Raw genomic sequence first — 7,360 nt, 5'->3', positions numbered from 1 at the left:
AGAGAGAGAGAGAGAGAGAGAGAGAGAGAGAGAGAGAGAGGAGAGAATGTAAAAAATATTTTAAAAGCAATGACTCTGGATGAAATTATCTTACATACTTTTGAATTAGGCTCCACAGTTACCTAGGGTTCAATGGAAACAAGTGGCTGATGTTCTAGATTCTGAAGCTTTCCCCATTGTAGGAATACCTACCAGCTCATTACCCCCTGATGCTCAATCCTGCCTTGCTTGGATTGCGGAGATTCAGATGGACTTCACAGAGTTCTGAAAGTTCAGGTGGCAATCACCTCCCTTGGGAGTTGCTTTTGTATAACCAGTGAAGCTAAAACTTCAAATCACTAGATCATCTCATCACGTATTTGAAACATTGTCTTTATTTAAAAATATTTTTATTGCACTTTTTTATATTTCATACAACATTTCTTAATCAAATTTAGACCTCCTCCTCCATTCATGCCCAGCCCCTACTGGATGGCATGTGTTCTGCCATGCATGTTAAGTCCTGTCCATTCAAGCATTTGCACCCAGATCGCCTTTGGTGTAAGTTCATTCACTGGAGTCTAGTCAGCCTGTCTTCTGGGCATATTAATCTCTTCCCATACCTAACTTTGGGTGTTTGCATTCACCTGCAATAATTGGATCTCCAGCAACATATTTTTAAGGTTATATTGTTAACTGTGCAGACACAATGGATCCACCCCTCCCCAGGCTTCTCAGTCTGAAGCATTTTCCCTCCTGTCTGTTGTCTAACTCAGAGACTTAAACCCCACACCTCCTCATCTTCAGCCTCGAAGTAGTTCATTCTCCGGTTTCTCTCTGCACCATAACCTCTCAAGTGGTTAATGGCTCGTAAACAAGTAATGAGCTCTCAGTGTACATTTAAAGGAGTCCATGGTGAGCAATCCTTTGTGTTGTGAATAATTACCCAATAATTTATCTCTTTACTAGTATAGATTTGTTTTTTTATTATTATTAAAGGATTTCCTTCTAGTAGCATTAAGGGTAATTAAAAGAGCAGTTTTGGAGACTGTTGGTCTGGGACAAGATAAATACAATGAATATTCAAGGTGAGCGATGTGAAATTATGGGATGTAAACCCTTTGTGGGAGGAGTTAAAACATAAACTAACCTCTTGGGGCTGGAGAAGTGGCTTAGTGGTTAAGAACACTGGATGTTCTTGCAGAAGACCCAGGTTCAAATCTCAATACCCACATGGCAGCTAACTGTCCATAACTCCAGTTCCAGGGGATTCAATGGCCTCTTCTGTCCTCCACAGGCATTGCAAGACATGGGTGCACTTACATATATGCAGGCAGTACATGCATACACATAAAATAAAAATAAAAACAACAAACAAACTAACCCAAATACATGAATGTCTTGAGGTAGCATTTTAGGAGAAAATATTGGGGGAGAGTTTTGAAGTAAATACATTTGTACCATGGACCTACTCCATGCATCCCCCATTCTTGTGAAACAGAAGACTTAGCTAAATGAAGAGATAAGTCCAAGTGCACCTGTCGTAATCCTTCACATACATGCAGGAATGAGACTAGCACATAAACCATGGGGCCCAGTGTAAGATGGAAATGCATGGTCTTTTGTTCACCTATTACTATGAATTTATGAAGCAGAAACAGTGAAATAGTAGAACCAGGTGCAGGCCCTTCTATGAGTTTTGAGCAGGATGGCTTGTACTCGTGTTAACAGATTCAGCTGGGTAAAGGTATAAAAGCACGAGCCTTCCAGTGGGACAGACCTGGGTTTTAGTAATAAGTTATTACAGTTTTCTAATTTAGTGGTCAGTGAAAAAAATCATACAGACCTCTTGTCTTCATGTTGCTCTGTCTGAAACATAGACCTGTGTCTTCAGCTTGCTTGTTCTTGGACTTGGTAAAGGCTTGATAATATCTCCCTGCTTGTGCTTTGTGAGAAATGTGTAACCAACCAACAGTCGCTATGATGATGATTTGACAAAGACCTTCAAATGCCAGAGCTCTTAAATAAAGCTCGTCTTTGTTTTCTAATGTCTGTTCCTTAAAGAGTCCTTCTGGCATTTCTAGACTATGAACTGAGACGAAGTCTAGGGCCTCAAGGGCCATTGTGACATGCAGGGACTAGAAGTGGAAGACTCTAAAGTTAAATATGAGACTTTTCTTTTTCTGGAGACGTTTTCTATCCAGTTAGTGGGATAAGACAAGAATGCAAGTATCATATTAAGCAGAGTAAGATAAGTGGTACAGGAGTGGCAATTGACCAAATAATGAAGAGATTTAAAGAAAAATGAAGACTAAAGTGGTCCTTTTATTGTTTCAGAAGACAAAACTATTAAAGCTGAAGAAAAAAAAAGTGCTGCTACAAATTGAAATCAGCTCTAATGCCTCTGTGAGCTTCACCGGAATGTAAGGTAAACTGTTAGCTTGGTGACCCCAATGAACTCTACCTTTCAGTGTCATGCACCTGTGTCTATCCTTTCACTTAAATCTGGATGACCCTGTGAACTGCTTTACTCAGTAACATTTGGAAGGTGATATTGTACAATTTCAGCCCCGAACCTTAAGATTAGTTGTTTTACAGTGCTACAATTCTGGAGTCATCATGTAGAGATATCACAAAGAAACTGAGAACTCATGCAGGAGAACGAAGGACCCCAGGTTACTGGGAATCTGAGATCAGTGATTCCCCTTATCTACGGAAGGGGAATTTGAGAGTGTTGAGCTCAATATGTTAAGTATATATGTCTGTATACATATACATATGTAAAATGTTTCCCCATATGTATTCTACAGCATGATGTGCTGGACAAGGAGGTGATTCATGTCCCAGGCAGGATGGAGTGGGAGGGTGTGAGATTTTTAATCATGCTGCTTCGAATAACACAAAATGTAAAACTTGTGAATTCTTTATTTCTGCAATTTTCTATTTGACAGTTTTTGGCCGCAGTTGACCATGGGTAAATAAAACTATGGAAATCAAAATCCTGGATCAGTGGGGAATCACTGTACTTGGTCCTGGTCAAGCTGTTCCAACTGGTCTCGCGCTGTTTAGATAATTGTAGCTGAGGTGTTAGATTGGAGAGTCAACAGACTGTCCAGAATATGCAAGTTCTGGTATAAATCATGTGAGAGAGATGAGAAACAGCCCTGCCTTGTCTGAGTTCATGACATGCAGCTGTGTAGAAGATAATAGATAGGTGTCATTTTAAGTCCCTAAGTTTTGAGGATAGTTCATTTTATAAAAACAGGTAGTTGGTACAAACTGGCACCTAGAAGAAGTCACTGCTTAAGCAAAAGGTGTAAAACAAATATGGTTGATTTTAGAAATGTGTAGTAGTGAAGGCATAGGGGTCTGATGAGAATGGAGGGATGATGGGAAATTGCTATTGGAAGTTGGAGCAAAGGATACTGGTATCTAATACATATTGGCAATATAATTGGTGATACTGTTGCTAGGGTCATGTGGAGGGAAGACATACTTATTTTCTAATGGATTTATTGATATAGTAAGTGGATGTCCAGCAAAATATGTCAAGTACTGGGCTAGGGAGACAGTTCACTCCATAAATGCTTACCTTATAAGCTGACAACTTGAGTTTGGTCCCCCAGAACCCACATATTTTTTTTAAAAAGAGGTAGGTATGGTCGCACATTCTTGTAAGCCCAGTGTGAAGAGGCAGAGACAGGCAGATCCCTCGGTCTCACTGCTGGCTACTTTAGCCTATTTGACAAATTCCAGGCCAGTGAGAGACGCTGTTTTTAAAAACAAGGTGGATGGTGCCTGAGGAGCAACAGTTGAGGTTGTCCTCTAGTCTCTACATACATGCATGTGTACACATGTACACATGTGACTGAACACATGTACATTAATAACAAAGGAATGTGTCAAATACTATCTAGTTCATCTGGGCTATGATCAATATTGGTGTTTTAAATTTCCTTGCCTTCTATTTTAGACTAGGCTAGATGAAAACCACAAGCAATTTAGGCCATTGACATAACATGAGTGATCTCATGGGAAGAGAGTGTGGCAAAGCCCCTCTGAAGTCAGGTCCCTGATGAGCACTCTCAGCTGAATGAATATCAGAGCCACATGGTTGTTAGTAACCACATGGTGTGAAGTATTTGGACTCCTCTCTCAGAGGCCCAATGACAGCCAGGTTCCATCTCTTCAACAGCAGCAGGGATTCACCAGAGAGACATCATTCTGATTCTGCCATCAGTGGCTGATAGTGAGTAGCTGAGCTCCAATGGCCTCTCTTGCATTTCTGCTGAAGGGGCCTGAACAAAAACCCTACATTTTTCTTTTAAAAAACAAACAAACAAACAAACAAACAACAAAAAAGTAGCATATTTTGCAGTTGACCTGTAGTCATCTGGGATTCAATTTGTAAATGTTTCTAGGAGAAGCAGCATTCTGATTGGCCAAAATTAGAACAATGAATATTTTACTGTTATTAACTGATATTCATGGTGCAGTTTTAGAGAGCAGTTGTATAAATCTACAGTGAGTTTGAACCAATCTTGACACAATACATGAGCCCCTATATTCCTTCACCAATGACATCATTTCACTCTTAATAATACTTAATAATACCTCATTGTATATGAACCTCATTTTCTTTATCCATTCATCTGTTGATGGGTATCTAGGCTGAATCCATTACATGGTGATAGCACAATTTCTTGATCCTGTAGTCCCTTCATAGGAACTTTGTTTACTTCTGCATCTAGGTTAAAGGATATAAAGCAAATACAGAAGATTAATAATTGTAGATAAAAATTACTAATAAACTGAAGCATGTACAGCAGAGAGAGTGGATTTGACTTGCATGAGATGCACTGGCTGCCCTGTTGACACTTCCTTTTGGCCTGCAGAGATCTCTTAGATGCAGATGTGGAACTGCTTACTTCAGGCTCAAACGCCCATTGCATCAGTGGCAAGAGCAGAAACCCATCTAGTTACCCGCTCGGCGTCTTCTGATTTATCTGAAGAATTGGCAAGAAATCCTCATTCCTGTATTCCCAGCCCGGCTGCATTTCACTTACCATGGAGCGGTCTCTTTACAAATCACTGTCACAAGCACCTCTGACTGGCTGTGCTTTTCTGTGGTGATCTGCATTAGATAGGTTTGTGTTTGGTTGCATGTCACAGCATTCCCCAATAACAGTAACTTCACCCCATGGAAGTTTATTCCTATTTTATATCAAAAATTCATAAAATAAGGGATAGAGAGATAGCTCAGCAGTTAAGAGCACTGGCTGTTTTTGCAGAAGACCTGGGTTCAAATCCCAGCAACCACATAGTGCTAACAACTGTTTGTAACTCCAGTTCCAGTAGAGCCAACAATGTCCTCTTCTGTCTTTCATGGGCATTGCAGGACACAGGTATACTTACATACATGCAGGCATAAAATTTTAAAAAGTTAAAGAAATTGTAAATTAATTCAGTTGTCACATAACTTGCGGAGGTCCAGAAGTCTCTACCCCCATCTCTGTCTCTCTCTTTTCTGCTGTCTTTGCTGTTTTTTATTTCTTAGAATAATCTTAATTGACAAAGAAAAATTGTATGTATTTAGAGTGTGCAACATGGGTTTTGCTGTATTTGTATACTGTGGAATGGCTAATCACAATCTAATTCGCATACCATTACTTTGCATACTATCACTGTATTCTTAGTATGGGGTAAAACTACTTGAACTTTCCTTTTCACTCTGCCCTATCTCTGGCATAGTTTTCATTCTCAAGGTTGTAACAGGGTTTCTCTGTTTTCTAGGCACCAAATTCACATTGCAGAAAATAAAAAGGAGACCCAGAAGAAGGGGGAAGCAATCAGCAGTATCTGCTTCAGCATTCCAAGTGACTCTGTCCCTAGCATGTGTATAAAATCACATGATTTCAGTGACCAGGAGACTCTCACAGCTGTCTCAAAGACAGAATGCATGAAATCTGGTGGGGGTGCTATGGTAGGGGTGCGGGGGGGGTGTTTAAGTGTGATTAAGATTATATGAGAAGCACAAAAATTTAATAAATATACATTAAAATAAATGTATACCCAGAAAAAAAAAAGTTCAAGAGAACTCAGAGTGTGTGTATTTTAACTGGGCCCATTGCTACTGTTATGGTGGATTCAGTTGTCAGTATTTGAGAAGAGAAACCTCAGTTAGAGAATTTCTTCCATTGGATTGGCCTGTGGAAATGTCTATGAGGCATTTTCTTGATTGTTGAGTGATGTGGGAGGGTCCAGCCCACTGTGGCTGGTGTTACCCCTGGGCCATATAAGAAAGTAGTCTGCATACAGGCCAGAGGAGAAAGCCAGTAAGCAGTGTTCTGTGGTCTGTGTTTCAGTTCCTGCCTTGAGTTCCTGTCTTAGCTTCCTTCAAAGATGGATTGTCACTGAGAAGTGTAGGATGCGATAAAGCCTTTCCTCCCCAAGTTGTTTTTGGTTAAAGTATTTTATCACAGTAATAGAAAGCAAATCTGGTCAGCTGCTAATATAAAACAAAGGTCTATAATTAAGAAGGAAGAGAAACTGCATAGATGATGGGTGGTTGTCACCATCTACCCTGGGCTAATCAAACATTCTCTTTCTTTCAGGCATTGGTCAACATCCCCCGAGATTTCTTTCAATTATGGCACGTACCTCAGAATCTAAAAGTATTTGCCTCGTTCTTGAGTTTGCACATTGAGCAAATTTAGTGAATTTTTTTCATTACTTCCTACACAGACTAACATACAATGCTAGAGGGGAAGGCTGTAACAACAGTAAAAGAACACAGCAGGTGCCTGAAGGCCCACTAATCCAGAGCCACCAGCAGGACACCAAGAAAGACACCTTCTTGCTCTAGCAGGGGAACCAGTGTCTTACTGGCTGTCTGGCAGCCAGGGCTTTTCTCTTTCTCCTTATCCTGAAGGCTACCTTTAGGGAGGGAAGGATGTCACTCTATGGGGCTACATGGATTCCATAGAACAGTTTCTTTTTGATGGAAATCAAGGGCCTGGAGTTTCATTAGGAGTTAAAAAATGGTAAACTATAGGTAGCCAGGCCTGGAGTATTTATAGCAAAATTTCCCTCAAAATTCTTGGCAGGCACCAGGCCTGTTCATTACCTGTGGGAGTAATAACAGCACACATTGTGTTTAGATGTTTTTAAGCCTCAAGCTTTTCCTTTTTTACCTATTGCTCTTTGTGCTGTGACCACCATCCTGTGTCTTAGCTTAATGGTTTCTCTTTTGAGGCAATCAGAACAGTAGGCTGTGGTGGCAGGACAACCTCTTAATCCCCTCATTGTCAGCGGGTTGGCCTCCTCTCCCTGGCCGAGAACCATTAATGGAAGGTATTTGGGAGAGGCCTGCAGCTTTGTG

The 7,360-nt window shown here is 40.5% G+C and overlaps 1 long non-coding RNA gene across 1 annotated transcript in view; it reads left to right on the top strand.

Moving 5' to 3' along the window:
- The window catches only part of LOC103746665, a 100,427-nt gene extending 94,436 nt beyond the window's left edge, over positions 1-5,991 (top strand). Inside the window, exons 2-4 of the long non-coding RNA XR_607809.2 lie at positions 2,317-2,407; positions 4,875-5,126; positions 5,773-5,991. This is a non-coding gene — a long non-coding RNA (uncharacterized LOC103746665). The remainder of the gene's footprint in view (positions 1-2,316; positions 2,408-4,874; positions 5,127-5,772) is intronic.
- The last annotated feature ends 1,369 nt before the right edge of the window (positions 5,992-7,360 follow it).

This window comes from Nannospalax galili, unplaced genomic scaffold, assembly GCF_000622305.1.
Source record: "Nannospalax galili isolate Female #2095 unplaced genomic scaffold, S.galili_v1.0 scaffold784, whole genome shotgun sequence".
In the NCBI taxonomy this organism is placed as follows: domain Eukaryota; kingdom Metazoa; phylum Chordata; class Mammalia; order Rodentia; family Spalacidae; genus Nannospalax; species Nannospalax galili.
This window is presented reverse-complemented; position numbering and strand designations above follow the sequence as displayed.